Source organism: Mytilus californianus, unplaced genomic scaffold (assembly GCF_021869535.1).
Source record: "Mytilus californianus isolate M0D057914Y unplaced genomic scaffold, xbMytCali1.0.p SCAF_3, whole genome shotgun sequence".
In the NCBI taxonomy this organism is placed as follows: domain Eukaryota; kingdom Metazoa; phylum Mollusca; class Bivalvia; order Mytilida; family Mytilidae; genus Mytilus; species Mytilus californianus.
The window spans coordinates 67,724,876-67,744,481 of NW_026262679.1; the positions used below are offsets into that span (position 1 = coordinate 67,724,876).

Genomic DNA, 19,606 nt, shown 5'->3' on the forward strand with positions numbered 1-19,606 from the left:
AAATAAAAAACATGCCAGAAAGAAAACTTTCTCAAATGATTTACTCTTCAACCATATGAAATGAAAATTCTTGTTTTAACAATTTCAATGTTTTCTACTGTTTATTGAAATAAGTAACAATTAAATCATGTTGATCATACTATATTTGAAACAAACAGTAACTTTTAACAGCAGCTAATATGTTGTGATAAGATTTTCTGCTTCAAAACTAATTGAGTTTGATCTTTATAGAGGCATGCAATTATCAAAGTGGTTTGCAACTGAGTGTGTTTCTAATCATCAATTCTATCAGATTTATAGTCTCCTTTAGGAGTTTGATATGTTTGAAATTGGAAATTAAATTATTTATATCTATGTTTCAGGAATATTTGCAAACAGACTGCATTAGCAAGGGTAGCATGGATGAATGCATATCAGAAACTGTGTATTCACAGTTATCTCAATATTCAGAGTGGCAAGATTCACAGGAAAGTCCATCTAGAAAAAGGAAAATTGCACGGAACACATTTATAGAAACATTAGATATAAGTCCTGTGAAAATGACTTTAACTGTTGACTTTGATCTTGCATCTGAGAGGACAAAAATGATTATGTCAGGAAAGCAAAAAGGTATATTGGTTCCACAACAGGAATCACTATTAGAAGAGGCTCTATATGAATCTAATGCATGCAAAGATAAGACTATTGAGTCATTTTCAGAAGCATATATAGTAGTATGTCAAGTTGGGGAACATAGAGACAAATTCTCTCTCTGCTAGTACAAGATTACAGTTGTAATCAACTCAAAGACTGTATTCCAGGTTTATCACGATACAAATTTTCTGCTGCTCGCAAACATGCTGAGGTTGTTGGTATTGGCAAGCCAGTTTTACAGAAAAAATAATTAAGAAAAAAGGCTACTGTTCAACAGATAGAAAACTTTTTAGAGTTCATACTTTCACCGGCTATAATGACTGATTCACCATTTGGAGAATGCACTTATAAAATCTTGTCTGGTATTACACTCAAAGTTCCTAAGATTATCTAAAAAGTGTACATACAAGAACAGTTACACTGTATTTGAAGTATTGTGAAAAAACCCAGTATGCCAATATATTCTTTCTGAAAGGACTTACATGAGCCTATTTGAAGCTATTGAGCCTAAATTAATATAATAATAATGCCGAATCTTACCAAGTATTTAGATTAATAATTTTAGGGTCTGTTTTCAAATTGGTCCACTTTAAAGTCCAAGGGTCCAAAATTAAATTTTGTTTGATTTAAAAAAGAAAAATTTAATTCTTGGGGTTCTTTGATATGCTGAATCTAGCCCTGTATTTAGATTATTTTTTTTTATGCAAAAAAGAAATCTAAAACAACATGCCTCTCCCTTCAAATTAAATGGTCAGTGCATGATACTAGATCAAATAAGAACTAAGACCCCTTTGCTGAAAAAGTACCTGTACACCTGATTGGCCTTAAAAAAAGGGGCACAGATTCATAGTTTTAGTTTACACAATCATGATGATATCCTATTAAAAATCACACATAATTTATTTTTATTTTTATTTACAATTTTTAGACAAACAGGCGTTGACCAGTTAGCGGTTTCAGTGGATGCTGGTTGGCGGAAAAGGGGAAGTGGAAAAGCATATGACAGCTTGTCAGGTGTGTATCTTTATAGAAAAGAAAAGTAGGAGTAAAAAAAATCAATGTTTTGCTATGACTATATGCACTTTTCCTCAAGAAGGTAGATATCCCAACCTTGTAGGTAAACAATCAGTTTCAATTTACAAACTTATTCAAGACAGGTTTGATTACAAAGTTCTGTTCATAGCATTCATGTACTGTTTGATACTGTAAATTCAGAAATTATTGCATGCATTTATTATTTCGATTTTTGAAGGATGGACAAAAATGTGAGATAAATTATTGCAATTTCAGGAAAATCTGCATACTGATATATGTATCAGATATCAGAATGCAAGTTCTTATTATTGTGTTACTCATTCACTCAGTCGCATAATTCCCAAAAATAAAAACCTTGCAATAATTTCTGAATTTACAACTATTTTTATGAATGAATTGATGCTGTAGCTGTTGTCAGTAATCTGTTTTTACGCCCGTTTACATGACGTATTATGGTATACCGTTGTCCGTCTGTCTGTCCGTCTGTCCATCCATCGTCAACATGTCGAACATTAACTCGAAAACGCTTTAACCAATTTGCATAAAACTTTGGTGAACTGTTTATATCTATTGACGTGAGCTCCCTTTCGTTTTTTATAAATTTTAGATTTTACATTTCCGAGTTATGGGGGTTTCATTCATTAAAAAAAGGGGGATTTTCCAGTTTTCGGACAGTAACTCAAGAATGCTTTCACCAACTTGCAAGAAATTGTGGTGAATTGTTAATATCTATTGACATGAGCTCCCTTTCGATTTTGATATATTTTACGTTTCCGAGTTACAGGGTTTTATTCATAAAAAAAGGGGGATTTTCCAGTTTTCGGACAAAAAATCAAAAATGCTTTCAGCAGTTCTTATGAAACTTTGGTGAATTGTTTATATGTATTGATGTAAGCTCCATTTAGAATTTTTATAAATTTTACATTTTACATTTCTGAGTTATGGGGTTTTATTCATTAAACTTAACACTCGTAACTCCTATTGTGCGAACCAAAACCTACGGCAATAGAAGATTTGATCAAGCAGCGGCCATCCTTTGGAATGCATTACCAAAAAAACTTCAAAATGCAAAGTCGGTGCCTGTATTCAAAAAGAACTTAAAAACTCACTTTTTTCGACAAGCATTTTTAATCCCTTAAATTCGTTTCTGTGCCATAGACGTTAGCCTGCTTTTGATTTATCGAACCTTTCTTTTAACTGGAGATATGTTTCATTTATAATATGTACATTGTATGTTTTTAGTAGCACACATATTTTTCATTTCAGTAATTATATTTTTACATGGTAATATTCCTTTTTCATCTTTTGAATACGTTTTCAAATTTTTAACTTATATTTGATAATTTTTAATAGCAATCTTATTTTAGACTTTTTTGGCTATTTATTTTACCAACTTTATTCAGTATAATTTTATTTTGATTCATTGATATATATATTCCACTTTTTTGTAAAAATTTCCACATTATTAATCCTTTTATCTAGAAAAGTTTTAACACTTAAATATTTATTTTGTGTGTTCATGTTTTATATTTTTATCACTGTCTGTGTGTATATTTCGTTTAACATGTGATGTAAAGCGCTTTGAGTAATATTGTTTTAGATTTAGCGCTATAGAAAAATTGTAATAATAATAATAATAATAAATAAAAAAGGGGGGATTTTCCAGTTTTCAGACAATAACTCAAAAATGCTGTCAGCAATTCTCATGAAACTTTGGAGAATTATTTATAGCTATTGATGTAATCTCCCTATTGATTTTCATAAATTTCAAATATGACATTGAGAAAAAATTGAACTTTATTTGTTTATAGTCTGACAACAGATTTACTAAGTATTGCGCAACAGCACAGTGTATTGCACAACAGCAAGAAATCTTTAATTCAATATAAATTCAATTCATATAACCAATTTCAAGTTCTTTGACTACATTTATTCAGAAACCTATAATATGTCAAATATTTAATTACAATCCAAATTCAGACCTGTATCAAGCTTGAATATTGTGTCCAGTTTTGCCCCAACTATTCAGGGTTGAACCTCTGCGGGCGTATCCAGCTGCGCTCAGCAAAGCAGTTTATTGTGTATGTTACCGATGATAAATTATAGACAATTTTCATATGTAAAAGGGAGGTTTGGTGCATCTTAAAACCAGATTTAACTCATCATTTTTACTTTAAAATGTCTGTTACCCAGTCAAGAATATGATGATTGCCCATGTAGAAAATTTGAATTCATAGGTGAAAGTGCACTTTGAATTGCCTTTCGTCTATATGGACTTTCTGCTTTTATCATATAAAAAAAAGAGATGTGGTATGATTGTCAATGAGACATCTATCCACCAAAGTTTAAATAAAGTGGATGTAAGCAATTATAGGCAACAATACAGCCTTCAACAATGAGAAAGACCCATACCGTATAGTCGGCTATTAAAAGCCTAGACATGAAAAATATGAAACAATTCAACTGAGAAAACTAACGGCCTTATTTATAACAAAACAATGTACGAAAAACAAATATGACAGATGTGAACCAACGACAACCACTAAACTACAGGCTCCTGACTGATCATGTTCTGTTTTGATGTCACACTTATTGCAACCCATTGTTATTAACAGGTTATTGCATTAAAAAAATCATGCAATATTTTATACAGTCTTAGGGAGTTAAGTAACTAATCATTTCAATTTTAGAACACTGTTCAATGATTGGAAAATACACTTGTAAGATTACCAACTACAAAGTTTGAGCAAGATCATGTAGGGTGTGTTCAAGTGCATCAAGCAGAAATGAAACTGCTGAAGATCATGACTGCAGAAAAAACTGGGATGGTTCAGCAAAAGCCATGGAGCAAGATATGACTGTGGAAATGGTCTCTGAGTGCAATGAAAAGGGTTTTAGAACAGGAACTGTTATAGGAGATGATGATTCAACTACAATGTACTATAGCAAGACTGAGACGTCATGTAGATGCTAACATAAAGAAGATATCTGACAAGAACCATGTGAAAAAAAACTTTAGTAAAACTCTGTATAAACTTCAAAATGCAAACAAAAGCTTGACGTCTACAATTAATCAAATACCTAAAGAAATGGTTTAACTATGTCATTGCACAAAACCATGGAAACGCCATTGAAATGGAGAAAGGATTGAAATCTTTATCAAGGCACCCCCTTGGAGATCACAGCATGTGCAACAAGTCCTGGTGTCATTTTGTAACAAATCCACAGGAGGTCTACAAATCTTTATGAATGGAAAACCCATACAAGATCAAAAGTTGAAGGAAACATTGACAGAAGTCTTTGATTCGTATATCAATTATCTTGAGGGTTATTAACTTTGTAATACTTGTGGAAGAAAATAACGTCTTGCTAGTTGAGATGCTTTATGATCGTAAGATGATAAGATACGTAACAATAGCGTTACGTTACATTACAATAGTGTGCGCGAAAGTACGGGAAACAATTACATAACATAACGTTCTTAAGTCTCTTGGCCTATATTCACGACATCAATCATGCAGAAAAGTTAGCATCATTAGGAAGCACACAAGCTAAGGAAAGTTTTAATAAAACAGTTGGCTCAAAAGCACCAAAATCTCATCATTACAGTGGATCAGCTAGTTTGAACTACAGGGTTGCTGGAAGTTTATTGCAAAAGAATATTGGTTACACATACGTATCATTGGTGAGAATAAAGGTTAATTTCATATCACAAACGGGAAGGAAAACTTAGGAATATGCAAGAAATTGTAAATCAAATAAGTTGAACATATGCAAGAATACAGTAAAAGATGTAGCAAATTTTAGCAGTGATGACACAAAAAAAAAAGAAATATGAGCACCATTGATCCCAACATCAATTGGGGCTCTCTGAGTGAGTAAGCCATATCTGCCACTATATAGCTACCAGCCATGGTGCTCATAAACTTACCCAACCAAATATACTTGAAAAGCATCAGAAACAATGTACATAGTAGATTTTTAAGAGTAGAAAAAAAAAAACATTAATGGTTGGGGAGAAACCCAGTTTTAGAACTGTGACATCGTGAGCCGAACATTTTTAAGTTTGATATAACAACTTTGAAGAAAAAAGGTGGCAAATGATATTGCCAAAAAAGAAAATTAAGAAAGTATGTTTTTTTATGATCATCTTGTAAGGACTTAATTTGACTTGTGACTTTTTTAATGTCATTCAGATTACCGGGGTATTGATAATAATAAAAGTTACTACAAAAGAAATCAGTTAAGGCCATCAATGAAAATATGTTTGTTTCCTAAACCATCTATTGCTTAATTTAATGGGTCAGTCGGTAGGCATATTAATGGGAAATTTTTATTCTAATTTAAAAATCTTTACTCATTTACTTGTATAAAAGTGAATTGCCCAAATAACTTCATATTGTAACGTTTTCATTTATATTCCAGGTCCATAAACGAATGGGATTGTCTACAGGAGCACATACCATGCGCCTAGCAAAACTGAAAGACTTACAAAGTAGAAAGAGAAGAGCAATTGCCACTACAAGAAAAGCAAAGATAAAGAGACTTGCACTCAAATCTAAAAAGTATGTTATAACAATTTTCACTTTGTTTGCTGGTTTTTGACGGTTTTATAAAAAAAAAAATATTAGGGGTAGAAAGTTTTGTAATGATCCATGTGTACTTCACTCAAATGTAAACACAACAATGGATGAGTCTGATCAATCTTTTTCTTTATTGAAAACACTATGAATAAAATGTATTTGTGAACAAATATATATTTGCTATACAACAAATTATACTGATAATTGTCATAATCTGATTTCTTGTAACATGTGTGACTATAATCATGATTGATACCATGAAAATAATTGTGGAAGTACAGATGTCAATTTTTATACCCCCGCCGTAGCGGAGGGGGCATTAAGTTTTACCCTTGTCCGTCTGTACGTACATCTGTCCGTCCGTCCGTCTGTCCCAAAACTGGTTTCCGTTCTCTAACTTAAGTTTGCCTCAACCAAATGTTATGAAACTGATACACAATGCTTATTACCACAAAACACAGATCAAGTTTGAATTTTGGTGGCGTCTAGAGTTATGCCCCTTTATAAATGGAAAAATTGAAAAATTTTGATTTTCTTCTAAATATCAAGTAATTTTTGTGGTCGTATATTGGTATGACGTTGGCGTCGTCGTCGTCGTCGTCCGGCGTCGTTCCGAAGACACATTGGTTTTCGCACTCTAACTTTAGTTTAAGTGAATGGATCTTTATGAAATTTTACCACAAGGTTCAATACCACAAAAGGAAGGTTGGGATTGATTTTGGGGGTTATGGTAATAACAGTAAAGGAAAAAGGGGCCAAAAATAAGCATTTTTGTAACTTCCAGACATAACTTGTGTGTTAGTGTATGGATCTCTCTGACATTGTACCACAAGATTCCATATCACTATAGGAATGCTGGGATTGATTTTGGGGGTAATTGCCTCCAAATTTTAGGAATTAGGGGCAAAAAAAGGGGCAAAAAACAAGCATTTTTCTAGTTTCATGACAATAACTTGTGTGTAAGTGTATGGATCTTTCTGAAATTGTACTACAAGGTTCCATATCACAAAGGGAAAGCTGGGTTTGAGTTTGGGGGTAATTGCCCTAAACGTTTAGGAATTTGGGGCCAAAAAGGGGCCAAAAAACACATTTTTTTCTAGTTTCCAGACAATAACTTGTGTTCAAGTGTATGGATCTCTCTAAAAAATTGTACTGCAAGGTACCATACCACAAAGGGAAGGCTGGGATTGAGTTTGGAGGTGATGAATCATAATGGGGGTTCAAAAAATTTTGGGGGGGGATTTATTTTTTTTTCCTTTTTTTTCTTTTTTTCCTTTTTTGTTTCTTTTAAAATTTTCCATTTTAAGTTGGTTATTTCTGATTTATATTTAAAATCAAATAATAATGATATGGTAGGAGATAAACACCAAACAGGATGTGTAAATTATTATATAATAAGTATTGTGCAATAGCAAGAAATTTTCAATTGCACAGTATTGCACAATAGCAAGAAATCTTCAATTGCACAGTATTGCGCAATAGCAAGAAATCTTCAATTGCACAGTATTGCGCAATAGCAAGAAATATCCAATAGCACAATATTGCGCAATAGCAAGAAATTGTCAATTGTACAGTATTGCGCAATAGCAAGAAATATTTAATAGCACAGGATTGTGCAAAAGAAGATACTTCCTATAAATTGCTTATTTCTTGACCAATTTCAATGGGGTTTTATTCTTGATTTCATGGGGTTCTTTAATATGCTGAATCTAACCGTGTATTTAGTTTTTGGATTTTGGGCCCCGTTTTTAAATTGGTCCACATTGAGGTCCAAAGGGTCCAAAATTAAACTTTGTTTGATTTCATCAAAAATTGAATTATTGGGGTTCTTTGATATGCCGAATCTAACTGTGTATTTAGATTCTTAAATTTTGGTTCCGTTTTCAAATTGGTCTACATTAAGGTCCAAAGGGTCCAAAATTAAACTTAGTTTGATTTTAACAAAAATTGAATTCTAAGGGTTCTTTGATATGCTGAATCTAAACATGTATTTAGATTTTTGATTATGGGCCCAGTTTTCAAGTTGGTCCAAATCGGGGTCCAAAATTAAACTTTGTTTGATTTCAACAAAAATTGAATATATGAGGTTCTTTGATATGCTGAATCTAACCATGTATTTAGATTTTTGATTTTTGGGCCCCGTTATCAACTTTGTCCACATTGAGGTCAAAAGGGTCCAAAATTAAACTTTGTTTGATTTCATCAAAAATTGAATTATTGGGGTTCTTTGATATGCCGAATCTAACCGTGTATTTAGATTCTTAATTTTTGGTTCCGTTTTCAAATTGGTCTACATTAAGGTCCAAAGGGTCCAAAATTAAACTTAGTTTGATTTTAACAAAAATTGAATTCTTAGGGTTCTTTGATATGCTGAATCTAAACATGTATTTAGATTTTTGATTATGGGCCCAGTTTTCAAGTTGGTCCAAATCGGGGTACAAAATTAAACTTTGTTTGATTTCAACAAAAATTGAATATATGGGGTTCTTTGATATGCTGAATCTAACCATGTATTTTGATTTTTGATTTTTGGGCCCCGTTATCAACTTTGTCCACATTGAGGTCAAAAGGGTCCAAAATTAAACTTTGTTTGATTTCATCAAAAATTGAATTCTTGGGGTTCTTTGATATGCTGAATCTAACCATGTATTTAGATTTTGGATATTGGACCATAATAGGTGAATGTCCAATTTAAAATTTTTAAGTTCTTAGACCACATTCAATCTGTGTTAGAAACCTATGCTGTGTCAAATATTTAATCACAATCCAAATCCAAAGCTGTATCAAGCTTGAATGTTGTGTCCATACTTCCCCCAACTGTTCAGGGTTCGACCTCTGCGGTCGTATCAAGCTGCGCCCTGCGGAGCATTTTATTTAAATTGGAGTTATCTTCCTATGTCCATGATTATAGTTGAATCAATTACAATCAATGCTTTATACAGTGCAATGTTTAATTTTGACTTCCACTGATAAAACACAGATCAAGTTGAATTTGGGTAGTGTCACTGTTGTGAATTAGTTAAGTTTCAGTTTAGTCTATTTTATACTCTTTTATTTGGTTAACGTTTTACCACCATTTTTACCGTAACAATAGCCCCGAAACGTCGTCACTTGCCGACGTCTCTATGTATACCATTGATTCCAAGTAAAGCATACGAAACATTGAACACGCCTTTGAGTTTATAGCCATTACTCGTCTTTAGTATCTACACGTTTCAAAACATTGGTGCCGTGACGAAACGGAAGAGTACGGAAGATGAGTACCGGGACAATGAAGATGAAGACCAGACGAGCTGGACATCGGGGAGTACTAACAAAGTTGCTGAAGAAAGTGGAACCGAGTTCCGAGGAACTTTTGCAGGAATATGACGTTAGCGAACTTTCTACCATTCGAGGACTTATTGTTAAGAAGCAGGAAACGATCGATCAACTGAATGAGAAGGTTGTTGAGGAACTATCAGAAGACGAAGTGAGCGAAGAAATAGAGGAAGCCGACAGATACATGTATGACATAGAAATGGCAGTAACCAAACTTTCAAAAATCATTAAGGAATCGGAAATCACAGCCAAACAGTCAAGTAAGTCATTGCTTAACCCAAATGCACACAAATTTATTAATATGAATCATCAAGAAAGTCAGCCACAGCCCAGTTTCATACACGCAAATACATCAGCGTCCGTTTTTTCAAACTCCAGCATGTACCACAAACTGCCCAAATTAAATTTACCAACGTTCGGCGGGAATATGTTGGAATGGCAACCCTTTTGGGATTCGTTTAGTGCTGCCGTACACGAAAACTTGTCTTTAAACGTCGTACAGAAATATAATTACTTAAAATCTCAACTATTCGGAGAAGCCACCCAGTGCATAGCAGGTCTACAAATAACTAACACAAATTACTGACAAGCACTACATGTACTAAAACAAAGATTCGGTCAACCACACAAGATAGTGCATACATACATGCAGAGTTTAATCAGCCTTCCTAGTCCAACGTCAAATATTACACATTTGAAAAAATTCTACGACAGCATGGAGAACTACATCCGTGGCCTTGAAAGTATAGGGGAGTCTCCCGAATCGTTTGGAAGCCTTTTAGTGCCTATAATATTAAACAAACTACCCGGGAACATACGAGAAAACATGGTACGTGCTGTCGTTACGGCAAGCTATTCAACATGAGATAATGATTAAGGAAGCGGGTCAGTTGGTAAACGGTGATGATATAGAGCCAAATTTCACGCCCATGTCAGCATTCTTTACAGGTACAAATGGCAACTACGCTAATCAGAAAGGAAAAAGAGACATAACCAAGAGGCCGTGTATCGTTTGTCAAGGAGTTCACGCCCCATTAGCTTGTAAAAATGTCATGGAAATTGAAGATCGAAAACGCATTGTAAAGGAGAAACAGGCATGTTTCAATTGCTTAGGAAATCATAGAATTGCGGATTGCAAATCAGATAAAACGTGTAAAAATTGTAACAAACGACACCATACTAGTATTTGTTCAAAGAATGAAACACACCTCCATACCAAGTCTAAACCTATAAAAGATAACAGTACATCAAAACCATATACCGATGCCGCAGTCGCAAGCATGCATTCAGCGACATCATCCGGCAGATCTCAGGTATTATTGAAAACCGTGATAGCACCTATCACATATGACAAGACACAGTTTACATCAGCTAATATACTATTCGGCGAAGGAGCTCAGCGGAGCTTTATTACTCAAGAGATGGCCGATTTATTGAATCTGAGACCACATAAGAAAGAAGCGATAACGATATCCGGTTTCGGTGAATCCAACAAGAAGGTTAGAAATCTACAAATTGCTACTATCTATCTAAAAGGTCTGATGAACACGCTAATCCCTATTGAAGTTCTTATAGTACCACAGATTGCTTATCCAATACATACATACGCAAGGAACCAGTCGAGTTTTCCGCATTTGAATGGATTGAAGTTAGCCCACCAAGCTTTACAGGACGAGGACTTTGAGGTATCAGTCTTAGTTGGGGCCGATTATTATTGGGATATATTTGGAGACAGAGTTATTAGAGGATCCGGACCAACCGCTGTACAGTCCAAAGTCGGATACTTGCTATCAGGACCTATACAATTGAATTCTTGCAGTGCTAATCAATCAACATCATCGATCATGAATATTATGACCCCGCACAGATTAGAAGAATGTGAAATACATAAATTTTGGGAAATCGAATCCATAGGAACAGAAAAAGACAGCGAAGTGAAAGCGAAAACTGACTTGCAAGAAATGACCACTTACCAAGAAAATAATATTCATTTGAAAGACAATAGGTACATCGCCAAGTTTCTATGGAAACTGGAACATCCAGAGTTGCCTAGCAACGAGATGATCGCCAGAAAGAGAACATACAACGTGATAAACAGACTTGCCAAAGAAACAGAGATGCTTAAGATATACAGTGACATTATCAACGACCATGAAAATAGAGGTTTTATCGAGAAGGTTGAGACCCGGATGAGACTACTAATCGAGTGCATTATATTCCGCACCACCCAGTGAAAAAAGATTCATTGACTACACCGATACGTATAGTATATGATTGCAGTTGTCGCTAGATTCAGAATCACCCAGCTTAAATGATTGCCTTTCTTCTACACCGCCACAGCTTAATAAGCTAACCGATATACTTACAAGATTCCGCTACGGGAAATACACCTTGACAACAGATATTGAGAAAGCATTTCTCCAGATTGGACTAGACGAAGAAGACCACGATTCCACCCGATTTTTCTGGCTTAGAGATCCAAGTAACCCCAACAGTGGACTTGAGACTTACAGATTCAAGGTAATTCTATTCGGAGCGACATGTTTGCCATTTATTCTTAACGCTACATTATTGAAACATTTATCAACGGTTAAAAGTGCTACTGCTGAAATACTCAAGCGTGATTTGTATGTAGACAATGTACTTACAAGTGTTAATATGGAAGAAGCCGCCTTAAATTTCTTTGTAGAATCTAGAGAACTCATGACAAATGCAGGATTCAATTTGAGAACATGGAAGTCTAATAGCAATCAACTTAGCGATGAAGCTACAAAAGCAAATGTACTCGATAAGGATAGCCAGACGAAAATTCTTGGGATGCGTTGGGATGCGAAGTCAGACATATTGACATTTGCGAAACAAAATGAAGATCGTATAGATATTGACAACTCACAAGCGACAAAGAGAGAAGTTTTGCGAAAATCATCGTCAATTTACGACCCACTCGGAATTCTTGGACCAGTGACTGTAAGAGCTAAGCTACTGATACAAACATTATGGAAAGAGGAATACAATTGGGACCAGGTGTTACCTAACAACATAGTTAAAGCATGGTGTGAAATCCTAGATGACATCGGAGATGTTACTGTTAATACGAAAATTGCACGCTATTATTTTAACGAAGAAAATGAGAAAGAAAGCAAAGAGAAAATAACACTGCATGTCTTTGTTGATGCCAGCCAACGTGCTTATGGAGCCAGTGCCTACTTGTGTAAAGGAAACACTTCTTCTCTCGTAGTTGCAAAAAACCTGATCGCTCCGCTCGCAAAAATGACATTACCAAAGCTAGAATTGATGGCCGCAGTAATAGGAGCTAGAATGGCTAAACACCTCACGAAAACCCTAGAACCACAACGCACAGTATTATGGAGTGACAGTCAGATCGTTCTGTACTGGAATTCATCTTCAAAAACATTTGGAAGATTTGTTCAAAATCGTGTGCTAGAAATTAAAGAAACGACACAAAATTATGACTGGAAATATGTAACAACTGAATCAAATCCAGCCGACCTTCAAACTCAAGGAATCTCGTCAATGCAATTCAAAGAATCGACTTTGTGGATGCAAGGACCGTCATGGATATCAAATGAAAACCGTTGGCCTACATGGACCCCTCAAGTGAAACAAGAAACTCTTCTATTGACGACAACAGATGACAGCAAAAATAGGGAACCGTGTGCATTGAAAGGAATTTTCGAAAATAATCGATTTATCAAGATTCTCGTCATTGAAGAAGTTACTACGAGTTACATGCTACATGTTAAAATTTGTGAATGAATGTAAAAGTAAGCAACTGTATAATCTGAGGAAAAATGCTAGACACGAAATACATATTACGAAAGATGAAATCGACCGCGCAACTCGTACCTGGATTATAGATATTCAGAATGAAAAATTCAGTAGTGAAAAGGAGCAACTCGCGAATCCATCACAGAACAAGAATCTACCTTTAATAAGACAATTGCGCTTGTTCATAGATACAGAAGGTGTCATTCGATGCGCCGGCCGCATACAAAATTCACAGTAAGACGACTTGGCGAAGTTTCCAGTATTGCTACCGAAGAAAAATCAATTTACGGACTTAATTATATTGAACGCGCACCTGCAGATGTTGCAATCAGGAGCTGGACAGACAATAACGCAAATCCGCCAATCATATTGGATACCTTCCATTAGAATATGCGTAAACCACATCATACAGAAATTTGTAAAGTGCAGAAAAGTGACCAGAAAAGCGTTTCCACAGCAAATTTGGCCTCTGCTACCGAAGGATATAGTCACCGACATAATTCCGTTTACGACAACTGGTGTTGATTTCGCTGGACCACTCTTCATGAAGGAAAATGGACTTATTACGAAATCGTATATTTGCCTGTTCACATGTGCGTGTATTCGTGCCGTACATCTAGAACTTGTTACAGATATGACAATCGAGTCATTCAAATTAGCGTTTAGACGGTTCGTTAGTAGGAGAGGAATTCCCAGTACTGTGTATTCCGACAATGCACCAACTTTGTTCCTGCTTCACATGACATTCCGAAGGAAATGAACATTCAAATCAATTGGAAATTTATTCCGAAAGCAGCGCCGTGGTACGGTGGATGGTGGGAGAGACTAGTTGGAATTACAAAAACGACATTGAAAAAAGTGCTCGGGAAATCACAAGTAAATTCTGACGTATTACGAACAACTTTGATAGAAATAGAACGTATAATCAACGATCGTCCGATTACGTATGTGTCGTCCGACATTCGAGATCCAGAACCGCTAACGCCATCACATCTACTACAGGGAAGAAGATTATCGCAAGAGAACAGTTCTGATTCAGAGGACAATAATTCGAATATAGATTTCACAGAAGCGAACAAACTTTTCAACCATGAAGTAACCTTAATTGAACACTTTGCAAAACGATGAAGGATGGAATACCTCACCGGATTAAGAGAATTTCTTCGCGTCGCCGGAGACCAAAGCGCACATGTGAAAGTCGGATCCGTCGTACAAATCATGGACAATTCACCGAGAATGATGTGGAAACTAGCAGTTATAGAAGATTTGATCACCGGGAATGATGGAGTAGTGAGAGCCGTCAAACTTCATACATCAAATGGACTGATTACAACGAGGCCAATTGTGAAACTGGTGCCATTGGAATTTTGAACTGTAATTTTCTGAACCATACATTGAACAGTAAATGCATTTTGCGGCCCCCCAGAATGTTGTGAATTAGTTAAGTTTCAGTTTAGTCTATTTTATACTCTTTTATTTGGTTAACGTTTTAACGCCAGTTTTACCGTAACAATAGGCCCGCAACGTCGTCACTTGCCGACGTCTCTATGTATATCATTGACTCCAAGTAAAGCATACGAAACATTGAACATGCCTTTGAGTTTATAGCCATTACTCGCCTTTAGTATCTAAACAGTCACTTTAACCATTATTGAGTTATGCCCCTTTATAAATCGAAAGATTGCAAAATTTTTTGTTTCCATTCTGTAACTTAAGTTTGCCCCAACCAAACATTATGAAACCTATACACAATATTCATTACCACAAAACTAAGATCAAGTACAAATTTTTTATTTCCGCTTTCTAACTTTAGTTTGCCTCAACCAAATGTTATGAAACTTATACACAATGCTTGTTACTACATAATACAGATTAAGTACGAAATTTGGTGGCGACACTTTGACCATTCTTGAGCTATGTCCCTTTATAAACATAGAAATTGCTGAATGTTTTAGTTTGTCTCAACCAAATGTTATAAAACTTATACACAACTGTTCTAGAGTTATGCGTGTTTACAAATAGAAAAATTGCTGAATTTTTTGTTTCTGTTCTCTACTTAAGTTAGCCTCAACCAAATGTTATGAGACTTACACACAATGCATATTACCACAAAACTCAGATCAAGTTCAAATTTGGGTAGCGTCACTTTTACCGTTCTTCAGTTATGTCCCTTTATAACTATTATGATATGCAAGCGGGGGCATCATCTGTGTCCACATGTGGACACTTTCCACATTTATTTGAGATTTTTATCAAAATTTTTGCTATTTGCACTATAATTGAATTAACAGTTTTGTATTTCAAGATTTTCCTCTAAAACTTCTGAATTGATTGGGACAAAACTTAGCCACAATCTTTAAAGGGTATCTTTTTAAAAATTTGTGCCAACCAACAAACATGGCTCTTGTGGCTAAAAAGAAATCATAGGAGTAAACTGTCCATTATTGCATTATAGCTCTGAAACTGTTAAAGTTATTGGAAACAGTCCAGACCTTCCTTATTCAGCTTGATGAGCTCTGCAAAAGTATCTGTTTGTTCAGGAACTTTGACAATTAGAGGAGTTATTCCCCTTTGAATGTCAAACTTGAATATTTTTTGGATTTTTTTGCCATGTATCACATATTTCTTTAACACCATAATATATACAGAAAATGTTTCATTCAATAAAATGTTTGGCAGGAAAAGTGCTACAAAAGTCTCCATTGGGTTGATGATGATTTATTTTTTTATTTTTTTACAGGAGCAAATCCTATGCAGCTTCTGAGCTCAGAGAAGGGGATAGCTACAGTAGCTGTGTTGCACTCAAAAGCCATGATATCACAGAAATTCCAGCACTAAAAATACCACCAGCTGATGTTGAGATTCCGACTGATGTTACATATGTTTGTTTTGATTTAGAAACCACTGGATTAGGTATTACAGTTTGTTATGATCAAATTTCATACAGGAAATTATTTATAGCTCAGTATGCATGATTTGTCTAAGGTAGTACAACAGGGTTCACTATTATTAGCTCGCCTGGCCCAAAGGGCCAAGTGAGCTTTTCTCATCACTTGGCGTCCGTCTTCCATCGGTCGTCGTCGTCGTTAGCTTTTTACAAAAATCTTCTCCTCTGAAACCACTGGGCCAAATTTAACCAAACTTGGCCACAATCATCATTAGGGTATATAGTTTAAAAAATGTGTCCGATGACCCCGCCAACCAACCAAGATGGCCGCCATGGCTTAAAATAGAACATAGGGGTAAAATGTAGATTTTGGCTTATATCTCTGAAACCAAAGCATTTAGAGTAAATCTGACATAGGGTTAAACTGATTATCAGGTCAAGATCTATCTGCCCTGAAATTTTCAGACAAATCTGACAACCTGTTGTTGGGTTGCTGCCCCTGAATTGGTAATTTTAAGGAAATTTTGCAGTTTTTGGTTATTATCTTGAATATTATTATAGATAGAGATAAACTGTAAACAGCAATATTGTTCAGCAAAGTAAGATCTACAAATAAGTTGTCATGGCCAAAATTGTCAGTCGACCCCTTTAGGAGTTATTGCCCTTAATAGTCAATTTTTAACAATTTTTTGTAAATTTTTGTAATCTTTTACAAAAACCTTCTTCTCTGAAACTACTGAGACAAATTTAACCATACTTGGCCATAATCATTATTAGGGTATCTAGTTTCAAAAATTTGTCCGATGACCCCGTCTTCCAACCATCATGGCCGACTTGGTTAAAAATAGAACATAGGGGTAAAATGCAGTTTTTGGTTTATAACTCTGAAACTAAAGCATTTAGAGCAAATCTGACAGGTGGCAAAAAAGTTCATCAGATTTAGATTTATCTGCCCTGAAATTTTCAGACGAATCCGACAACCCGTTGTTGGGTTGCTGCCCCTGAGTTAGTAATTTTACAAAAATTATTTTGCAGTTTTTTGTTATTATCTTAGATATCATTATAATATCTAATATCTAATACTATTAATTATGATTTTAACCTTATTTTACATGATTTCCAAATCATCAGTAAATACAGGTGAGTGACACAGGCTCTTGAGAGCCTCTAGTTTAGGTCACTAAGACCTACATTTTCTGCCTGAGCGATATGGTTAGTTAAGTCTCCCAAACGAAGTTTTGGAAGACTTATTGTTTTTGCTCTGTTCTTATTATTATTATGGCACCCTCAACGGAGTTGGGGTGACATATTGTTATTCTACGTTTCTTTTTATGGCACCCTCAACGGAGTTGGGGTGACATACTGTTATTCTACGTTTCTTTTTATGGCACCCTCAACAGAGTTGGGGTGACATACTGTTATTCTACGTTTCTTTTTTTTCTTATTATTTTTCTTGCACAAATTTTGTCCGTGCCAGTTCTTGGAATTCAATGGACCAATGTTGATGGAACTCTACTATAATGAGGACCCCCATGTAAAGTTGTGCACCTTGCTATGGAATGGTAAAAAATGGCTGCCGTTTCCATGGAAACAGCAAAAATGCGAAAAAAATCAAAGTGTTCCAAACTGGAAGAAACTCCACAGGAATGGTAACTGGCATGTGCTGATTTGCAGTTTGACTTCGGAATTTTCAATAGGGCTGCCGTTACCATGGAAACAGCTAAAATATCAAAAATTCTAACTCTTTCGTTATAAAACCGAACTGGATGAAACTTAATGAAAATGTTACCCAGTATGCCAAGATGCCATGACAATATTTGATACTCCAAAATGGCCGCCGTTGTCATGGAAACTGGGGGCAAGTTTAACATTGACCCTATAGGAAAATGCATAAAATTAGCATTTTCTTAAAGAATATTTCACCAAAGTCAATGAAACTGTATTGATATATAACATGACATGTGTCAATGAGATGACTGCTTTTAGAATTTTGGAATTATCCACTGTAACCATGGCTGCAGCATAAATGTCCAAAATTTCAAAAAAATCAAAATGCTGCAAACTGGATGAAACTTTACAGAAATGGTAACTGGCATAGGCAGAGTGGCATTTTGAAGTTGGAATTTTCAAAATGGCCGCCGTAACCACGGAAACAGCAAAAATGTCCAAAATTTCAAAATGCTCCAAACTTAATGAAACTTTACAAAAAGGATAATTTGCATGTGTAGATGCACTCTTTGACTTTGGAATTTTCTAAATGGCTGCCACTCTTGAATATGCCAACGGGGGAAGGGTGCCATCCGCTATTGCTTGCAATGGCAAATCTATTTTTTCTTATGATTTTACTTGCACAAATTTTGTCCATGCGAGTTCTTGGAATCCAATGGACCAATGTTGATGGAACTCTACTATAATGAGGATCCCCATGTAAAGTTGTGCACCTTGCTATGGAATGGTAAAAAATGGCTGCCGTTTCCATGGAAACAGCAAAAATGCGAAAAAAATCAAAGTGTTCCAAACTGGAAGAAACTCCACAGGAATGGTAACTAGCATGTGCTTATTTGCAGTTTGACTTCAGAATTTTCAAAATGGCTGCCGTAACCATGGAAACAGCTAAAATATCAAAAATTCTAAATCTTTCGATATAAGACCCAACTGGATGAAACTTTATGAAAATGTTACCCAGTATGCTAAGATGTCAAGACAATATTTGGATAGTCCAAAATGGGCGCCGTTGTCATGGAAACTGGGGGCAAGCTTTACATTGACCCTATAGGAAAATGCGTAAAATCAACATTTTCTTAAAGAGTATTTGACCAAAGTCAATTAAACTGTATTGATATATAACATGACATGTGGCAATGAGATGTCTGCTTTTAGAATTTTGGAATTATCCACTGTAACCATGGAAACAGCAAAAATGTTCAAAATTTCAAAAAAAATCAAAATGTTGCAAACTGGATGAAGCTTTACAGAAATGGTAACTGGCATGGGCAGAGTTGCATTTTACAGTTGGAATTTTCAAAATGGCCGCGGTAACCATGGAAACAGCAAAAATGTCTAAAATTTCAAAATGCTCCAACCTTAATGAAACTTTTCAAAAATGACAATTTGCATGTGTAGATGCCCTCTTTGACTTTGGAATTTTCTAAATAGCTGCTGCTCGCCTGGCAATGGGGGAAGGGTGCCATCCGCTATTGCTTGCAATGGCAAATCTAGTCTTATATTTATTATTTTTCTTCCACGTTTTTTGTCCAGCTGATATCTTGGAACTTTATGAACCAATGGTCATGGAACTATACCATAATGTTACCCAGCATGTGCAGATGTGCAAACATGGTATGGCATATTCAAGATGGTT

At 35.3% G+C, this 19,606-nt stretch overlaps 1 protein-coding gene across 5 annotated transcripts in view; it reads left to right on the top strand.

Moving 5' to 3' along the window:
* Positions 1-6,212, top strand: part of LOC127733128 (uncharacterized) — a 39,543-nt gene extending 33,331 nt beyond the window's left edge. For all 5 annotated transcript variants that reach the window (XM_052242439.1, XM_052242440.1, XM_052242441.1 and 2 more), the window contains 4 exons: positions 363-609; positions 1,562-1,647; positions 4,359-5,365; positions 6,094-6,212. The gene's annotated coding sequence lies outside the window, so the exon portion shown is untranslated. The remainder of the gene's footprint in view (positions 1-362; positions 610-1,561; positions 1,648-4,358; positions 5,366-6,093) is intronic.
* The last annotated feature ends 13,394 nt before the right edge of the window (positions 6,213-19,606 follow it).